Here is a 21,100-nt window from a genome sequence, read left to right on the forward strand (position 1 = left end):
TTGGCCCTCTTCCCGTTACTGTGTGGGATCTGGCATGAAGAATGCTGATCTGGGGACTTCCCTGGTGGTATAGCGGTTAAGAATCCGCCTGCCAATGCAGGGGACACGGGTTTGAGCCCTGGTCTAGGAAGATTCCACATGCCGTGGAGCAACTAAGTCCATGCATCACAACTACCAAGCCTGTGCTCTAGAGCCTAGAGCCACAACTACTGAGCCTGTGCGCCACAACTAGTGAAGCCTGCGCGCCTAGAGCCCGTGCTCCGGAACAAGAGAAGCCACTGCAATGAGAAGCCTGCGCACCACAACAAAGAGTAGCCCCTGCTTGCCACAGCTAGAGAAAGCCTGCACGCAGCAACGAAGACCCAACGCCGTCAAAATGTAAATTAAAAAAAAAAAAAAAAAAAAAGAATGCTGATCTGCTATTGCCGAGTCCTTTGTCTCTGACCCTGGAGTCTCATGTCTTTTGCCAGCACCCATGAAACTGTGACAGGAGACCAGACCGTATTAGCTTGTTAGTCAAATCTTGTATGCTTCACAATTCTTGACACCCTTAAAATAGCTTTCATGTTGGCATCATGACTGAGAGCTTGACCTGGGTCCGTGCTTTGGTGTATGTGTGTGCTTTTTAAACTTTTTTCTGTTATTTTTGGAACTCTGACCCCACCCCGAATGAAATCTACCAGAAAACTGATCAAATTAAAGCTGCCTTGGTCTAAGTAAAGGCAAGAGCCTAGATTCCCCATCTCAGGACGTCCCCCAGGCATCTTTGGAAAAGCCACCCAACATAATTTCAAAAACACTGTGTTGACCTACTAACGGCCCCTTTGAAACTCAAATTTGATATCTGGTAGCAATAATACATTAATTCTTATCAGAGACAGATCAGTTATGTCTTAGCAAAAAATTAATTTCCCAAAAAATTAATTTCCCAGTCATAAATAGGTCAGCACAAATTCGTTTTTTTGAGGAATGAGTTCCAGGTATAATACGTTTCAGTTACAGGCTATGGAGGGGGAGGTTGGGAGAGGGGGGCACTGCAGTGGTGGGCCCTGGGCGTTTGGGCAGGGCTGTAAGGGAGAACGCTATAAACCAGAGGTACTGAGAAGTTGGTAGATGTTATATCACATCACATTTGAACTACTTGGTTTCCTTGATCCTTATCCCTTCGAGTTGCCTCAGAAGCTTTGAGTGGGGTCTGGCAGAGAGAGAGGGGCACCGTTCCTTTTCACATATCTTTTATGGTGGGATTCTGTGTGAGGTATCATTTGGAAAAATGACTCTCCCACAGAAACAAGTTTGAAAGCTCATCTTCTTTACTCTGTTCCCTGGAGCTCTGGCAGTGGGTATTCAACACAAAAGCAGATACTTATTTCATAGAGTCCAAGGAGGAATGGGGCACAGCAGAAAGGATTCCTGGGGTTCAGGCCCAGCTCTACTACTGTCTCCTAACTTTCCCGCTAATGTGCTGTGTGACCTTCGGCAGGCCACACAACTTCTCTGGGCCTGTTTTCTCATCTGACAGAGGGAGATGTGGAGGACATGGTCTTAAAAGTCTCTGTACTTAAAGGCTTGTGAACTATGGAGCAGTAATGTGGTTTTTAACCCAAGAAACATTGTGCTGTAGTCCTGGGTGTCTGCATTTTAAGGATCCAGACCTCATTCACGCCCTTTGAGTGAGATGCACTCAATATGGGAATGGGGATGGGGGCATTTCTGAGAGTAAATCAGGTGGCTTTGATTCCTCCACACCACATTTTCCTCCACAGTCTAGACAAGCTGTGGCCCAGGGGCCAAATCCAGGTTTATTGGAACACAGACACGCCCCCTTGTTTATGTGTATTTTCTGGATGCTTTGGTACTACAAGTGACAAAGTTGAGTAGTTGTGACAGAGACCTTATGTCTTGTAAACCCTAAAATATTTAGTATCTGGCTTGAGGCCATGCTTTGCCTTTGGTTTGGCACACAGTAGACTTGGCTCAAATGCTTGTGTGAATTTAATTTTTCATACAACAAGGATACACAACCAACCCCCTTAAGGGGGGCATCCCATAGCCACTGCTTTATGATACTCTGGAAGAAGACATCCTCTTTGGAAACTGAGAGACTCTTCTAGCCTTTTCATTTACGGGTGCAAAACATCTTCCAATTACTGATGATTTTTTTTCTTTTGAAAAATGCCTATACAATTATGTATCATGTGAGATTAGTCAGAATTTTAAAAAATAACTGCAGTTTCTAAGCTTATTAACTGTACCATGGACTGGTGCCACAGCACTGTTTTCCCTTCACGTTCGGGGATTTTAAGTGCAGAGGACTTGTTTTAGGGCCTTTGTTTGAATTAATTAAAGCCTGCCATGTTGATAAGGATAAAGGCAGATGACTGACAGGGTAAAGGTCTTGAAAACTGGAAATGGCTGCTGAATTTAGGATTCATGAGGCAGCTTCCTAATTGGCTTGGCAAAGGGTCATCCGTGTGTCTATAATAGCCAGTAAAGACTGGGGTAATTATAACCCATGTGTTAACCAGTGAGTTTCCAGGCAATTACAGGACTGCTTCCACTTAAGCAATTATTTTGCCTTGAGGCCGCGGCATTACATCATGCTTGAGGCTTTGTCAGCGTAACCTCCAAACACTTGAGTGGGGGAGGCGGAATCTGGGGGCTCCACTGAAGATTGTAGGGGATTAAAACGTGGACAGCAAATGAGAGGCTGAAATTGTAAGGAAAATGTTTTACAAGGCTTGAATCTAAATAATAACTTCCAACTATTACAGGAACCCTATTGTCATTGACAGGTGACAGAAAGAGTAAGCATTTTGTGCCTTTTAATTTTTGGCTGTGCTGGGTCTTTGTTGCTGCTCACAGGCTTTCTTTAGTTGTGGCGAGCGGGGGCTACCCTTTGTTGTGGAGCACGGGCTCTAGGCGCGCGGGCTTCAGGAGTTGCAGCACGTGGGCTCAGTAGTTGTGGCTCGCGGGCTCTAGAGCGCAGGCTCAGTAGTTGTGGCACACAGGCTTAGTTGCTCCGTGGCATGTGGGATCTTCTCGGACCAGAGCTCAGACCTGTGTCCCCTGCAGTGGCAGGCGGATTCTTAACCACTGCGCCACCAGGGAAGTCCCTTGTGCCTCTTTTGAAAGGGTCAGTGTGACTCTGGGTTGTGTTCGCAGGGGTATAATATGCTGGAGATGTGCTTGGAGTGATTAGGGAAGTGGTTTAGTTTCCAGGTACATGTCTTAAAAAGGATAGAGATAGTTTAGAGAAGGTCTGGAGTAGACAATGAAAATATCGAAAAATTAGAAAGTAGGAATCAAGTGATGGGGGAGAGGTGGAGTGAGCAGAACACAGACTGTCAAATCGGATGCACATGGGTCACAGATTATACCCAGTATCAAGCTTTACTAATACTTTCAAAGACACAGACGACCAAGAGGCTCAGGAGAAGCAGAGAGAGGTCTGGGACCTGAGAATGTCTCCCTAGGGCCCCTGTCCCCACAGGGCCTGCGCCTCTGACTCAGAACACTAGATGAGTCTCAATCAGGTCCGCTGGGTTACCTCACACAGTGCAAAGCATTCAAATTATGAAAGAGCTCTGTTGTATACTTCTCATTATTTTGTCGAATATGTGGCATTCTCCAGGGGCCCTGCCCCAAAGATGCTGGGTGTCTTGAGTCCCAAAGTCTCCTTTGGGCAGAGACATCCTGCTAAGGGCATTCTGTAGTCAAGACTTCTTTCTAACAAATATCGTTAGTCTAGTTACCTGGAGGTTCACTTGGTAAAGAAATTAGATAGGGTCACCTGCCTTCTTTCCTTTTTTTTTTGGTGGGGGGGCTTATCTACCCCTACCAAACACACACACACACCCGCACAGAGTCAGTAAATGGACCACAGGCCAGCTGTTTGAGTCCTTCCTACTAGGGGGGTGAAGGTGAAAAGGACCGGTCGGGGTCAGGCAGAAATAAACAGCTTGACAGCTTTCGAATAAAGGAAGAACAACTATAATTTGTTTCCCTGGTGATAAAGTAGGGAGGAAGGGTAATTACAAAAAGCGTTATCGCTATAATGAGAAGCATTTTGGTTAAAAAAATAGGAAACTTTCAGATTTGGGGGGTTGTTATTTTTAAAAGCAAATGATAACTTCCTACTTTCTTTCCTTCCTTCCTCTCTCCTGTGTCTCTGCTGAATATCGAGGGCATCACACCCCCTTCCTGGTCATCGTCTTGTCCTTGCTCTGTCTCCCGGGTCCTCCTCCTCTTTGAAGCTGGCAGAGCTCCTGAATACAGAGTAAATGCCTCACAGAAGCAACAGTGTTTGCAGCTAAATATTGCGACATACACAGGAACTTGGCAGATTTATTGACAGCCTTTTCAGTTTAACAGAATTCATTGAAATCAGATGAGCTAAGGTCTGTGCATTGCCATCCAGAACACAGTAAATACTTTAAAAAATAAATTCAATTTACAGTAATAGCCATAACTAGAGTTTTCTGTTATTGAGGTAATTAGATACTCAGTCAGGTTAACAAAGGAAGCCCTTAAAAATAATCCTTCTTGGGGATTTTAAAGTTTCTATTCTGATAAAAGAAGTATATGACCATTGTGGAAAATTTGGAAAGTATAGGAGAAAAAAAACCACTATTATACTGTTTTTTTTTTTTTTGTTGTTGTTGTTCTTTTTGCGGTACGCGGGCCTCTCACTGTTGTGGCCTCTCCCATTGCGGAGCACAGGCTCCGGACGCGCAGGCTCAGCGGCCATGGCTCACGGGCCCAGCTGCTCCGCGGCATGTGGGATCTTCCCGGACCGGGGCACGAACCCGCGCCCCCTGCATCGGCAGGCGGACTCTCAACCACTGCGCCACCAGGGAAGCCCCTATTATACTGTTTCATTGAATTTTTCTTCTGCTTTTTTTTGAGATGAAATATATATACATATGTATACTATACATATATTATGTATATACACTATTATATATTATATATATTATGTGTATGTATATGTGTATATTATGTATATATATATCATTGTGAATATACACACTATTTCAAAAAAAATATATGCTGTAATAAATATATATAGTGTGCTTTAATACTAATCACTAATATATCATTTAAGTCTTTTTCATCACCTTTTTGTGTTTATAATCAATGCTTTAAAGCACGTTATTTGCATTCACTGTTTTGCACTTGAGATTATTTCCTTAGGATAGATTCTTAGAACTGGAATTCATGGATTAAAGATTTTACCCATTTTTATATATTCTGATACATACCGCCAAATAGTTTTCACTATCTTTGAGGAAAAAAAGTAACATCAATTTTGTAACTCTCAGTCTTAATACAAAAGAGCCCCTTTCACCACACCCTTCCCAGCACTGGACGTTCTCATTTTCTTTTATTTTTAATAGATAATTTGGCTGGACAACAAGAAAATATTCATTGTTTCACTGAGAATTTTTTTTTAACATCTTTATTGGAGTATAATTGCTTTACAATGGTGTGTTAGTTTCTGCTTTATAACAAAGTGAATCAGTTATACATATGTCCCCATATCTCTTCCCTCTTGCATCTCCCTCCCTCCCACCCTCCCTATCCCACCCCTCTAGGTGGTCGCAAAGCACCGAGCTGATCTCCCTGTGCTATGTGGCTGCTTCCCATTAGCTATCTACCTTACGTTTGGTAGTGTATATATGTCCATACCACTCTCTCACTTTGTCCCAGCTTACCCTTCCCCCTCCCCATATCCTCAAGTCCATTCTCTAGTAGGTCTGCATCTTTATTCCCGTCTTGCCCCTAGGTTCTATATGACTTTTTTTTTTTTTTTTAGATTCCATATATATGTGATAGTGTACGGTATTTGTTTTTCTCTTTCTGACTTCACTCTGTATGACAGTCTCTAGGTCCATCCACCTCACTACAGATAACTCAGTTTTGTTCCTTTTTATGGCTGAGTAATATTCACTGGAATTCTTGAAGTGTGGGTATTATTTCTTAACTGATCCTTTTGTGAATTATCTCTTGATGGGTTCTGTTCTTTAATATGATTTTTCTTTCTGTATTCACCCCTTGCTGTATTTGTATCAAATATTTTTTCCAGTATTTTGCTTGCCTTTTTATTATTATTTTTTCTTCGTGACTAAAAGTTTCAGGTTTTTATTTTGTCAAATTATATATTTTTCTGTTGTCTTGGAGGTCTTTTAAAAGTAATACATTTATCTTGGTGTAGCTATCAGTTCAGTGAGATTATGGGTATGAAAGCATTTTAGACAGTGAAAGACACACTACCCATAATAAGAGCAGTGACTCCTCCCCGCTCCACTGTCACCTGGAAAGAACCTGTAGTCCTTAAGGACACACGCAAGAGTGTTTTCTGGTAGGTCTGGGTAAAGAGGCATCCGGTTGCAAACTTTGCCACAGTGTGTATTGACATTTGTACAGCACTTTTCGGTTTGGACGAGCCACACTTGAGCTGCTGACTTGCCATGTGTGGCCAGCAGCTGCCGTTTTGCACAGCCCAGGGCTGGATGCTGAGAGGTGGACAGACCTTTGAGATGTCCTCCAGACTCTGCATTCAGACAGTCCATTGTTACGTCCAAACTTGCCCTCCGTACTTTGAAGAAGCAGCCTTCCTTGACGGTACACGCTTAAAATAATTGGCTGTTTCTGTCTTGCCAGAAATTCAAGTCCCCCTTTCCTCTCCATGAACAGGAATTTAATCTTATTATCCTTTGCCTTTGGTGACAGCAACTAATTGTCTCTCTTGCCTGCAGTGACCTGAGCAGCAGAACCGGGAATGGGTTCCAGTGAGTTGATTAGGAATAACGATATCACAGGAAAACATCAAGGCCCAGTTCTTCCCACTGGCGGCGTTAGCCAAATCACATCCTGAGTTTGGCCCTTCTCCCATCGCTAAAGCCGTACGTGGGCTGGAACCCCCCAAATTCAGCAAAACTGACTTGAAATCTCCTTGCTTAACAGCCCCATTCTGTGGCTTTGCTGGCACAGTTCCCCAGCCGGAGCTGCGAGCTATCCCTTGGCTTTAATCTGGTTAAAACCAGATAAGAATTAGGTCAGGGGCCTCTGGCTGCAAAACAGGCTGTTTCCAGAACTCCAGCGGAGCCGTGGAATAAAAATAAGCAGGGAGAGTCGGAAAAGCATTACTTGGTATTTACATTTGAGTTGTTCTAGGTCAAACTTCTAGCTCTGGTTCTAGGTCAAAACACAGGAGCTCACAAAAGGCAGTGGGACTGCAGTAGCAACCAGGGGAGGATGTGCCTTTCCAAGGTGCCTCAAGCAGGAACTGCAGGATGATATTTGGGGTTTGAGGCTCTGCATGGTATGTTGAGTCAAACTGCCCAAACCGCTAGACTTTAGTCAAGTTTCACTTTATTATCTTTTAAGTATTAGAGCATCTGGGGTGGGGTTCTCAGAGCCTAGTGGTCAGTGAAGCAGGCTCACCCCACTAAGGCCCAGCTTTCCCTGGGATTCAGAGAAAAGGCAAGTGAATAGCTCTGGAAGGTCAGTAAGGAGGAGACCCAGATGCAAACATATAAGCCAGAGGCTTGTTCTTCTCTCACTGGATTGGTGGGTCTGAGAAGGCTGGGAGAGAGAACCACAGCAGAGTTTGACCTTCCCAACTGAAAATGCTCCTTTCCGTGGGCCCTAGTTACCAACAGACGGGCCTTTTGTAGTGCGAGTGTTCCAGAGTACTGAGATGTCCAGGCAGAAGCAATAATGAAACTACACACCTCAGATTGGGACTCGAGCCCAGTTACATCTCAGTTGGGACTCAAACCCACAATCTTCTAACCACACTCCTTTGTATGGGACTTGAATCCACAATCTCTGGTTTAGGCGGGGACTCGAACCCACAATCTTCTAACCACACTCCTTTGTATGGGACTTGAACCCACAATCTCTGGTTTAGGCGGGGACTCGAACCCACAATCTCCCAGCTGAAACCACACACCTGGTCACAGGACTTAATGGGGCTCAGGCTCTTTATGTCTCAGCAGAGAAGGAATTCAGCAAGAGGCAGAGTGACAGGCAAGAAGTAGATTTATTGATAGAGGACGCTCGTGATAGAGGACGCTCGTGAAGGATACACGCGGGCAGACAAGAGAGCTCTGCCCCGAGAACTAAGTGGGAAAGCGGGTTTATTTAGGGAGATACACTCTCCATAGACAGAGCATGAGCCGTCTCAGAAGGCTAGAGGCCCCGGGGTGTCGGGGGGTGGTTAGTTTTTATGGGCTGGGTGATTTCACAGGCTAACAAGTGGGTGCTTTAATTCCAACTATTTTGGAGAAGGGGTGGAGATTTCCAGGAATTGGGCCACCACCCGCTCTTTGGCCTTTTATGGTCCACCTCAGAACTGTCATGGCGCCGGTGGGTGTGTCACTTAGCATATGCCGACGTATTACAATGACCATATGATGAGGCTCCAGGTCTACTGGAAGTGGAATCTTCTACCATCTTGGGCCTAGTAGGTGCTAACCAGTTTGTGTTGTCTCCTCAACAGCTATGTCATTCTTTTAAAGGTCGTGCCCTGTCCCCTAACCTCCTGTCTCAATAAGGCCAAGCCATGTTGAGAGCGGTTGGAGGGTCCTCCAAATTCTGGAGCCCCCGAGGACCAAGTTGCAGACCCCCGGGCACTGGCTTCTCCTTGGCCTCCAGTCCCTACCACTTCCTCCTGCAAGGTTCATCTGGTCTGTGATTTATCCTCTAACATGTCAAGTTTCTCTTTCTGTCATCTGATCTGTGCCATTTGGGCCGAGGTGAGAGCAGAAGGCGAATGAGTGGGGCGGCTGGGTAGGAACAGTGAGATACCATCCCACCTTCCCTGCTCATACACCATGCGTGGAGGGCGGAGAGAATGGGCTTTTCTAGTCCAGACAGAGGATGCCTCTCCGGGGTGGGTGGCCTTGACAGACACTGTCCAGACCAGCTCTGAGCTTCCTCTGCACGATCTCCTCTCTCCTCCCTTCCCCGCCGGCCCCTCGCACTGGGATCTGGTTGCTGGGCAGTGACTGGTGTGTGGCCAGGGGCAGCTGGAGAGCAGGGCGGGCCTGTCCGTCCTTTGGACCCAAGTGGCTGTGCCAGAGCTGCTTTTGGGATGAAAGTCCCTGCACGTTGTGTTCCATTTCTTTCTTTGTGTCCCAGTTTCCACGTTGGTGACAGGGAAGGACAATGGAATGGGCTAAATTTGGGCCTAATTGGTGCAGCTTGGGGTGCTGGGAGGAGCACAGGTTATGGAGTCAGACAGACTTGAGTTTAAATTTTAGGTTCCCCACTTAATAGCTGTGAGGTTGCAGCTGAGTTGTTTAGCCTCCTGGGGTCTCACTTAACACGTCTCTAGAAAGGGATCCATAAACCCATCTCGTTCGATTTTTCTAATGAAGGGAAGGACACGTGTAGAGGGCCCGGGACGGTGCCTGCCTCACAGCGCAGCCTCCGTATCTATTATTATTTAAAGAGACCTGCAACACAGAGCAGGAGAGGTGAATGGATGATTTTGTTTTATTTCATCGTTCTTGAATTTATTCTGTTTCCCAAAAATATGGGGATCAAAATATCTTGATTATATAAACCTGCCTTGTTCAGAATACACATGGATTAGAAGCCACGTGGCTTTTCCTGATAAAATTTAGTGCTGCTTTCTAGATTCAAAGCAGGCACTCAGTCACCAGCAGAAGGTGGCCTTTCTGTGAATTGTCATATTCATTCGCATTTCAGCCAACCCATTGGGACGCCGGCTGTGTACAGAGGACTGTATACAACATGGAGGAATCCAGGTTCTTGTATCCATGGAGCCCACAGTCTAGCAGTAAAAGAGACATTACAAATGCCTATATAACTATCTCGACAGTAAATAACTCCACAGCAGTTCCCGTAAAGAAGCCGAGGAATTTCAAAAGAAGCGACAGTTACTTTCAACTGGTGAGAAAGGCGAAGGCTTCTCAAGGTGGTGGCATTTGAGCTGAGCCTGGAAGAGTGAGTAAGAGACGGCAGTGAAACGCGGGCGGGAGTGAACGTGGTCAGAGGCACACAGGGTCAAGATGGAGGGGCCTGTCCAGGATTGAAATTTTCAGTAAGTGGTGGGGCACCACTGGAGTTCTCTGGGAGGGAAATGACCCAGTTTGACCTTTGGGAAGATAGCTGGTTGGGAGGAGACTGGAGGAGTTAGCTTCTGGAAGCGGAGGGACCTTTATTGGAGCCGTTCAGTCCAATGAAGGCTGCGGCAGTGGGGAGAGAAAAGACGGGAATCTTGTGACAGAGGCCGAAGCAGCAGGATGCGGTGACTGATCTGGATGTGGAAGGTGGGGTGGAAGGGGGGTGAGTAGCAGATGACCACGTCGGGAGTGTCAGAGGGCGGGCACTGGCTTGGTGGAGGCCAGTGGGGAGTCAGATTGGGCTCTGTCGAGTGGCCTGGTCAGCCTCCCATCCACATGTGGAGGTGTCCGGCAGAAGGGGTGCATTGGAGACCTGGAGCTGAGGCTTGGGGTCAGGGCAACAGAAGGAGACTTGGGAGTCACCGGCAGGGAAGTAGTGACAACAGAAGCTAGGGAGTTAGGGGAAATTATCCAGGCAGGTGGAGATGAGAAGGTCCAAGACAGAGCCTTGGGAAGGGACTGCATGAAAAGAAGAGGCAGAGGAAGAAGAGGATCCTGCAAAGGGAAGAAGAAGGGTGAGGGAGATAAGCTGGAAGAGGCGTCTTAGAGGCAACGGTCCGAATCTCAGACCTCCTGCTGGCTGACTCCAGGGAAGCACCAGACCTTTCCTCCCAAGTATGGTGGGATTAACGTCCACCCAACTAAGTGTCCTGAGGGGTACTTAGTAGACGCTCATTCCTTTTCACCTCTCCCGCAGAAACCTGGGGAGGCACAGGAAGAAGGGGAGGCCATCAGCATTCAGTGCTTTAGGAAAGGGCATCCCTGTTCAGTCACTACTGAGCTGAGAAGGTGGGGACAGTACTTTGGCACTTGCCATGGGTTGCAGATCTGAAAGGCCGATTGCCAGGGACTGGTGAGTAAGGAGCTGAGGAGGAAGTGAGAACAGCTATGGAAGCTCCCTTTGAAGCCACGTGGCAAAGAAGGGAGGGTGGAGAACGACGTGGCATTTGAGGAAGCCTCGGGGTAAAGGGAAGCGCATCCTGGCTAGTGCGTCAGTGAAACCAGCTGTCCTCTCAGGAAGAGGGAGCTAGTTTCTTGCAGAATTCTTTTTCTTGGCTTCGGCATCTGAGGTTCAAGCTTTCGGGTGTTTGTTCAAAGGTGCCAGCTGCTTAACTCTGGAAGGTGGAAGCCCGTCACGTGAGCCAGGGAAACTGCAGCTGGTCGCCTGAGCCCATCGGCCGTCGGGACCTTGGCTGGGTTTCTGAATTAGGCGTCTTGTGACCCTGTCATCTTGTAAGCCTGGGAGGAGAGGGCCGCCAGCTCTCCGGGGACTTTTCCAGGGGTCTCCTTCTGAAATGAGCGATGGGGCATCAAGGGAGGGAGCAGAGGAAACACCCAGTAGGTAGGTGAGTCTAAGAAACCCAGGGTTTTCCCCAGTCCTGAAGCCTGAAGCTTAGTTTCAGAAAAGTATGAGCAGTTTCACAGCTCCCTCTGTTGCAGACAAGCACAGCCCGGTTCCAAACATTCACCTTTTCAACTTTGTCTTCATAATCTCAGACCTTGGCAGTGAGCCGCCCACCCTGTCCGCATCTCGAAGGGAGTGGTTTTGCCTTTGTCTCACTCCTCGGAGATGACTTGGAGCCAGGTGGACGGGAAGGCCTGTGGAGGGGGGGTGGGGAAAGTGGGAGGTGGCTGAGGTCCTTCCACCCGTTCCGAGGAGGGGAAGCAGAACCGAAGTCCCCAAAGGAAGGACCGGAGCACAACGTCCCAGGGAGTCAGCCGTGGGGAAGGACATTCCTGGACCTGGCTGCAGTCTTGGCTAGAGCCTGGGAATACTTTGCTTCTAGAAAAGTTTGTTTTGCTTCAAGGATTTCAATGGTGTTTTCTTAGTTCCTCCTTCAGGTCGGTCTCTGTTCTAAGTATCTGCCCTTCGTCCTTCCCTCGCTTCCTACCTTGCGCACACACCCCCTCCCTTCCAGTTTGAAGGGGCAGTGTGGACAGTGTTGGCCCTACAACCAGACTGCCTGGGTCTGAAATCCCAGCTCCTCACTTACTGGAGTGCACACCTGAGCAAGCACTTCACCTCCCTGAGCCTCAGTTCCCTTGTTCTTCAGATGTTATAATCATATTCATCTCATGGAGTAACGTCATATTATGAGAATTAACTAAGTAAATACATATAAAGAGCTTAGAGCAGTATCTGGGAAGTAGTAAGTCCTCTGTAAATATTATCTATCTGTCTGTCTGTCTGCTGTGCTCTCTGTCTCTCTCTCTCTCTTTTGTTGTAAATTCCTTCAGATCCTTTTTGGATTTTTCCAGGTGACACAGAAAGAATATATTATGTTGAAAGAGCCTATAGAAATTATATTTCTAGAAGTTATATAGTATAAAATACAAATTATAAATTTCTAGAAGTTATGATATATAAATTATACATTTCTACCAAAGTATAGGAATTATAGCTTACAGCCCCAGTGATGGAGAGCTCATCATCTTGCAAAACCTTCATTCTGGATAGAGCGTTCCTTCCAACATTGATCGTCTTTCTGTGGCTCTACTAACACTAACAAGGCTTAGCAGACTAAGGAATAAATAAAGTTATTAGTTCTTGTTATTAGGAGCAAATAAAAATACATCCGATTCTTAGGTTGAAAAATGTCAACATAGCCAAAGGACCAGATGTAAGGATGTGTCTTCCACATGAACTGCTGCTAATAAATTTCGACCTACAGTTTTTAATGTCCTAGGCCTTATTTGTTATATGTTTCACACCTTGATTCTCACATTCCGTGTTAGTTATCTCTGCTACTTTTGTGACCTTTGACCTCATGAAGTCACTGATAAAAATGACTAGGCCCTGAAACGGAAACCGAGCCCTTTCCTGCATTATTAAAAACCTTCTTCCAGGCTGACATCAACAGTTTTGAGTACTCTTCAGTAGCTGCAAAACTACCCGAGCCTGCTTTATCCAGTTCACATTTCTCTGTGAAAAGCAAACATGAGAGAACCTGTTAGGGGCCTGTTAAAATCCACATATACCTCCCACCCTCCCATGTAGTACATGTCTTTCTCTTACTTATCTGAAATTTCCCACTACCTACAAAATGAAAGAAAGCTGTAGGCAGAATGGAAAGCAGAAAGCAAAATGGGAGAAGAAGTCAATATGATTTTTCTATCTTTTGGAGACTCTCTCTTCATTTTAAATAGAAAGTAGCATAAGACGATATGAATTAGTGAAAGTTGAAAGGGAAGAGATAACAGTTACAATGTTCAAAGAATTCATTTTACCAAAAAGCTATCACTTTCAAGTAAAAGTATTTGGTTACTCTTCATTTTGCAGTTCCCTGATTTCGATGTTTAATTTTTGCAATACAGTGTTATTATAGCCACAATTGTATGGAGTCTTCTTTTAATGTCAGTGTTGAGTTGAAGTGGGAATTCCCAAAGGGATGTATACAGTGTATGATACATGTGGGTACTTGGTACTTTTTTTTTTTTTCTGGCTGTGCCACATGGCATGCAGGATCTTAGTTCCCCAACCAGGGATCGAACGCGTGCCCCCTGCAGTGGAAGTACAGAGTCTTAACCACCGGGCTGCCAAGGAAGTCCCTACTTGGTACTTTTTGATAGTGATGTTAGAAAGAATGAATAGGAAGTAAAATGTCTTAAGGCATTTTCTACTTTTGAGGCACATTTAGGAAAATACTGTAATTTTTTTAGGAGACCATTTTCTATAAAACAAGTATATATGTTTATTGTAATTTTGTTTCTGTCTATACCAGACGGTCAAAAAGTCAAGTTAAAGAAGTATCTGGAACCTTATATTCTGGTATAGAATGATTGCGAAAATATATTATTAAGTGAAAAGTGCAGGGTATAGTTTGCTACCATTTATGAGAAAAAATGGAAGGGTACCGGAGAAATTGGTAACATTTATTACTTGTGGAGAGGACACTGGTGGCTGAGGGACAGTCTGTAGTGCATTTTGAATTGTGAATCATATGACTGTATTACCTAACTTAAATAAACAAACAATAAATGCATAAGGAAAAAGAAGCTGGGTCAGGGAAGCAACAATAAGTAGTTACTCTTTTATTTCCTTTTACTAAGGGTGTATGGGTCTTGGAATTAGATGTACTTAGATTTGAATTCTGACTTGGCTGCTACTGGCAGTTGAACGTAGGGAAAGTTACCTCACTTCATGTAAATTTTGGGAAAGACCTTCTTGGCTGGGTTTTTACGCAGATCAAATATCATAAGGACCGTTCCTTAAACTTAAGTTTGTGATGATCTGATCTGAGGGTATGAAATAAAGGAGATGAAGCAGATTTAAGCCTGGATATGAGCATCTTCCTCTGAAGATGGCTTTTCACTATCCAAGAAAGACAAAAGACATGATCATCTTAATGCTTGGGTTCCAGGTGGTGGATAGATTTTGGCTGAAAGTTATTATGAATCAAAAGTTAACTTTGAATAGATCGTTATATCCAGCCAAAAGTGTTCAACATGTCTTTGCAATTAAGGAAATTGAGTGGTTAAGCAAATGATAATTAGACCCTTCTCCGGATTTTTGTAAGAAATTAGCCAATGAGGTATAAGCCATCTCCTTTCCCCTGTAATAGCAACAGTCTTGTGAGAGTTGAGAAGCTCTGCTCTGGTGGACAGAATTCAGGGGAGGCACCATAAAGCAATCCCTGGATGCAGAAAAGGACTGCTGTTATATCTGTGTCATTGCCTAAGTCACTCCTGGGACGGAAAGGTTGAACCCTAGGTAGAGCCATTAATACTGCATTCTCTGTAAGCCATATCCATTCCCAGCTAAACAGCTCGATATGCTGAACATTTTTCCCCAGGGGTTAGAGGTGGGAAAATATGAGATTCATATTTTGTGCTATATTTATAATTACCTTTTTGTGTATGTACTCAATGAGTGGGCTTTATAACGTGAATCTTTCAGATGTAAGGACCAGAAAGAGAACTCCAGTTGTCTAAACCAGAATGGCATTAGCTTAGGTAACAGAGTTCCAGAAACAGGACTGACTTCAGATGAAGTTTGATCCTGAGGCCCAGGATGGCCTTAGGCTCTACCTCTATGTGATACTTTCGTCTTTGTCCACTTCTGAATGTTGATTTTTCTTTAAGCTGGCTCTTCTCAGTGTAGTAAAGGTGATGGGACCATTTCTCGGTTTTGTACCCTCACACCCCATCCTCCAGGGGAAGAGAGAACACCACTCCCAATCATCCCAGAAGCCCCATGGATTTTGTTGCATCTCCTTGGCTTGAATTGGGTACTGTGCCCATACCTGAGCCAATGGGATATGCTGATTGGCTTAAGTTATTGGATTTCAAGCCTGGCACCCCTTCAAAGGATTCTGGTTTCATTGCTCTGGGAGGTGGATCCCATGCATTGGTATTTTAAAATATTTCCTGTTGGTTCTAATATGTTGCAGGGTTGAGTTGATTAGCTTAAGCCAATCAGTGTCCAGTCTTAGAGCTGAGAATATAACTGCTCTCTAAAGGAAAATTGGGGTAAACTTGACAGACTGATGAGAGAAGGGGAAAATATATCTTGGAGAAGCACACGTCAAATGTCTGCTCATGGCAGACAGATCAGTTGCCCCAGTGTCTGTATCACATCTTTCCTTTTTGCTACTAGAACCCAGATTTTGTTTGGGGCCACAGTGTGCCAGCCCCAGGGGATAGATCATGATTTGTCCAAATACTAATGAGAATCTGTGTCCCCACTTGTCCTGTCTCCCTTGCAATGAGAGAGAGAGAGAGAGAGAGAGAGAGGGAAGAGCTAAATAGCTCTCTTTGTCCATAGCAGAGAGCACAAAGAAATTTTAAAGTCAATGCATATGAGATTGGAAGTGTCAACCTAATATTTGGAGGAGTTATGGAAGTAGCTACCAGAGAAGAAGAAAAAAAGAAAGGAGAAGGAGGAAGAAGAAGAGAGAGGGAGGGGAGGAGGAAGAAAAAAAGGTTCAGAAGTAGCTACTTCTGAGGAATAAGGCAAAAAAAGAGAGTGAGAAAGTAAACTTTTAGTTTTCATTTTGTACCCTCTGTTCTCTTTGAATTTTTATTTCTATGTGATTATTTTATTTTATTTTATTTTATTTTATTTATTTTTGCGGTACGCGGGCCTCTCACTGTTGTGGCCTCTCCCGTTGCGGAGCACAGGCTCCGGACGCGCAGGCTCAGCGGCCATGGCTCACGGGCCCAGCCGCTCCGCGGCATGTGGGATCTTCCCGGACCGGGTCACGAACCCGTATCCCCTGCATCGGCAGGCGGACTCTCAACCACTGCGCCACCAGGGAAGCCCTATATTATTTTTATAATTAAAAATAAATTAATCTCTTTTGAAGTTGTTCCTAAGAGTATAAGATGATTTTAAAATATATGTCACCTATTGTTACACATCATTGCTAGGAAAACTAAGTACTGTCTATATGACTCCATGGGAGAGACAACTGGAAGCCTGTGCCTGGGTCTCTCCTGGACTCCACTCTATGTGCCTTTTGGCTTTACTGAATTTAATCTGTATGCTTTCACTGTAATAAACCATAAATATGAATATAACAAAATATATATATATATGTCACCTATTGTTAGCGTACATTTCTTTAAATGTATAAATCACCTTTTTAACAAGAAGTAAGAGTACTTTTTGATTGTGCTATGTTTCCACAACCTCACACTAACACAGTGTAGGTATGAATAAAATGTTTTAATTTTATGCGTGAGAAAATGATCCCAACTCAAGGTCAAGGCAAGCTCATGGGATGGAAAGCTGCAGGAGACCGAGCTCCTGATGGTGGCAGGAGGCTGAGCTTTGTTCTCCTTTCATGTTTGGCCTCATCCTTCTTATCTAGCAACCCTGATCTGATTTGGCCAACAACTAGGGAGGAGAAAAACCTCAAAAATTAAGCTAAGCGTCTTCAGTTACTTGTTTTCAATCACATTTTTTCAGTTTGACTTGGTTCTCAGGTACCTTATGAAATTAAATCTGCATGATTTCTTTTATTACACCTCTGCTAATGCAGTCATTGTTAAAAGTTTCGGGCCACAGCATCACAAAGACCACAATGTATTACTTCAGAAATAATGAGCAAACAAAGATTTTTTTAAAATAAGAGTTTAACTCTTGATGTCTAATAGATTTGAGCATCAAGTCACTTGTGAAGAATATTTAACTTGTTATTTTCAAATTGTTTGTCTAAAGAAAATTGGTACAATTTTTAAAATGTAGAAGGACATCATAAGACTTGCTTTTCTCTAATACCAGGGAATAAATGAGTTTCTTTAGTTGTGGGTAAGATTTTGTTCATCACCGTTTCTCATTTGCTACATTTAGATTCTGTCCTTTGGGATCGTATGTTAAAGAGGAGTTCAAATTCCCCTCTTATTTCTTTTTTCAAAAGCCAGTACTTAGTTAAAACTCTGCCCAAGCTTCTTCTGGTTTTAGAGCTTTAAATTTTGCACAGAACTTTCAAATACTTTCATATATGATTATCCATGACTATTCTGTCAAAAGAAGACAGTTATAATATGGATTTATGAAATGCAGCGTTTCATTCTGTTAATGCTAACAGGTACTTATCACGTGCATCGTGTGTGGATCCATCCTTAGCGGATTTTAAAATGTTACATCGTTGCTTCACCATCTAACAGTTTATCAGAGGAACAGACACTGAAACGGAATGGATTTGTATAACATTCCGTGTTAGTGTTTAGGAATAGCAAAATAACTGATAGATGGACAGCAAGAAAAGAAAGATTTAAAAAAAAGTCTGAAGCCTGGATTACCCAGTGATGAATGGGTCTCCGAAAAATAGAGATTTGGCTACACTTCCTTCAGGACAGAAGTTCTGAGGCATCAGCCTAAGGAGCTAAAAGAAAAATTAGCAGAGACCTTTAATCGCAAGTTAATGAAGCCACCTAGTGGTTTGTTACATCATTTAAGGTTGTGTGAATATGTAAAGCATCTCATCTGTGGATTGACTGTGTGGGTCTCTAATCAAGTGTGAGTCGAAGCCTGGTCACTTTTCATTTAGTCCAGCCAGGAGGGTCAATTTCATTGAGAATAAGCACAGTGCTGCTCTGTGTAATCTTTTATTTATAGTCTTTTTTTTTTTTTTTTCTGCGGTACGCGGGCCTCTCTCACTGTTGTGGCCTCTCCCGTTGCGGAGCACAGGCTGCGGACGCGCAGGCTCAGCGGCCATGGCTCACGGGCCCAGCCGCTCCGCGGCATGCGGGATCTTCCCGGACAGGGGCACGAACCGGCGTCCCCTGCATCGGCAGGTGGACTTCCAACCACTGCGCCACCAGGGAAGCCCTATAGTCTTTTTTTTTAATCAAAAAGGACTTAAGGTAACGTACATGAAAATACAATGAGGGCACAAACTAGAAGTAGATGAGAAAAGAGAAAAAACATAAAGATATAAAAAGTAGTAAAAATTTTGATAATTCAAAAATGCTTTCAAAATCCTATATGTTTTCCATGAAAGGACTCGACATTTTCAGATAAGCGTGGAAACTGATCAGTTATAAAATTCACAATGTTCAGAACAGGGAAGCATTTTTTAGGAAAAGTGAAATCCTACCTAATGTCAAGAGCAGAGAAAATTTTCTTCTGGAGGTCCTCACAAATGAGGTACTGCCTAATGTCATGTATAGTGTCCTCAATCCTCATAATAGAAATCATCCTGAGTCTTGGAAGACTGTTTCTTAACTGTGCCTACACTGCTTTGGAGGAGAATGTGCACCAAACTCCATTTTCAGGGCTTGCATTAAAGCATTTGGTCCTCACGATAAGCCTGAGAGGTAGGTAGTATTACTATCTCCATATTACAGATGAGGCCACTGACGCACAGTGAGGTTATGAACTTGCCCGAAGTTAGGCTGTTAATAAATAATGGAGCTGGGATTCAAACCTGGGAAGTCTGGCTCTAACACCCATGCTCTTTTCCAAAATGCTGTATATACTGAACGACCCATCCAATGAAAATGGCAATACTGTATTGAATACTTACACAGTCCGTGGGGCATTAGGTAGGAGTGCTCTAACATGGTGCTGAAGATGAGGTCAGGATTGCATATTTCTGAGATGACGCAGTCAGCGTTGCCTTCCAGTGTCACAGGCTTCATCCCTGACCCCAGCCACTGCACGCTTATGCAAACACATGTGTATACACACCTTTGGTCAGAAACAGAGGACCAGGAGAGAGTACTCAGATTCACCACTTCCTGATTTCTAGAAAATTGCTGAAATCCATGACCTTTTTATAAAAAATTCATTTTATTGAGGTATAGTTGATTTACAATGTTGTGTTAATTTCTGCTGTACAGCAAAGTGATTCATTTATACATATATATACATTCTTTTTCATATTCTTTACCATTTTGGTTTATCACAGGGTATTGAATATAGTTCCCTGTGCTCTACAGTAGGACCTTGTTGTTTATCCATTCTATATGTAATAGTTTGCATTTGCTAATCCCAAACTCCCAATCCTTCCCTCCTCCTTCTCCCCTCCCCCTTGGTAATCACAAGTCTGTTCTCTGTCTGTGAGTCTGTTTCTGTTTCATAGGTAGGTTCATTTGTGTCATATTTTAGATTCCACATATAAGTGATATCATATGGTATTTGTCTTTCTGACTTATTTCACTAGTGTGATAATCTCTAGGTTCATCCATGTTGCTGCAAATGGCATTATTTCATTCTTTTTATGGCTGAGGAGTATTCCATTGTATATATGTACCACATCCTCTTTATCCAGTCATCTGCTGATGGACGTTTATGTTGTTTCCACGTCTTGGCTATTGTGTATAGTGCTGCTATGAACATAGGGGTGCATATATCTTTTTGAATTATAGTCTTGTGAAATCCATGACTTTTTGATGCCTTTGTATCTTCAGATCCAAGATCTAAAATGCAATCATAACAAAACGCGCTTTATTTTGCTAGCTTTTCTTTCTCAAAGTGGTATCTATAAATGTTTGGGAATGGCAGCTAAATTGATTTCTCTTAACCAGTCATGACAGTTGATTAGGGATGAGCGAGGCAAGCCTTGAAAGGAACTTGGTAGGGAAATAATGGCATCATTGAAACATTTCCGGTTAGTGGAGTCAGAATATCGTATAACTTGAGTCTTAAATTGAGCATTTAGAATGATGTTCTTTTAAGCTGTGCATTAGGATACTTGTGTGGTTAATGCTCTTGCCAAGAGGAAAAGGTATACTCTATAAAATGACCCTTCTCGATAGAGAAGTCTCCTTGAAAACAAATTTCCATGGCATTTAAAACAAATGCCTAGCTCAGTAAAGATTCTAATGCTCCTGAAAGGTTCAAGTTCTGTTTGGGGACCTACTACTCATAAGATTGAAGTTTTCAGAATGATAATCTTTTAATAGTTCTGCTGAATGCTTGCAAGATTCATCCTATAATGGGAACATAAATGAATGAGAGCAATGCTGAGATACGGTGAAAGAAACTGGCTGGAAGTCAAGAAACTTGGGATCTACTTCAGGTCTGCTTTATTCTGATAATAAAGAAAGACACAAATTCTTTGTGTGTCATTTTTCTTTTTTTTTTTTTAAAGATTTTTTTTTTTTTGATGTGGACCATTTTTAAACCACCGGACCGCCAGGGAAATCTCTGTGTGTCATTCTTCTCATGAACTTTGGAGTGAGATCTGAATTCAAACACCAATTCTGATACCCGTTAGCTGGATGATACTGGATTAACCAGTTAACCTTTCCTGGCTTCAGTTTCATTATCTATAAAATGGCTTCAGTAATACATAGATTTTATTAGGTGCTCACCGTGTGCAGGTATTTTATATATAAAGGTTTTTTTTATACCTTTTATCTTTATAACTATCTTAAATGGAATGTTCACTCTTGTTATCCCTACCTTACAGGTGTTATCACTGAAGTTGAAAGAATAGGTGACGTGAAGAGTTTAATTAGGATAATTTATGTAATGTGTCATATCACCT

The 21,100-nt window shown here is 43.5% G+C and overlaps 1 protein-coding gene across 1 annotated transcript in view; it reads left to right on the forward strand.

Moving 5' to 3' along the window:
- The window catches only part of MREG (melanoregulin), a 67,325-nt gene that overhangs the window by 42,026 nt on the left and 4,199 nt on the right, over positions 1 to 21,100 (forward strand). The gene's annotated exons all lie outside the window — the stretch shown is intronic.

Source organism: Delphinapterus leucas, chromosome 8 (assembly GCF_059928025.1).
Source record: "Delphinapterus leucas isolate spDelLeu-1000000601 "Yukka" chromosome 8, BTC_Dleu_Yukka2, whole genome shotgun sequence".
Taxonomy (NCBI): Eukaryota; Metazoa; Chordata; class Mammalia; order Artiodactyla; family Monodontidae; genus Delphinapterus; species Delphinapterus leucas.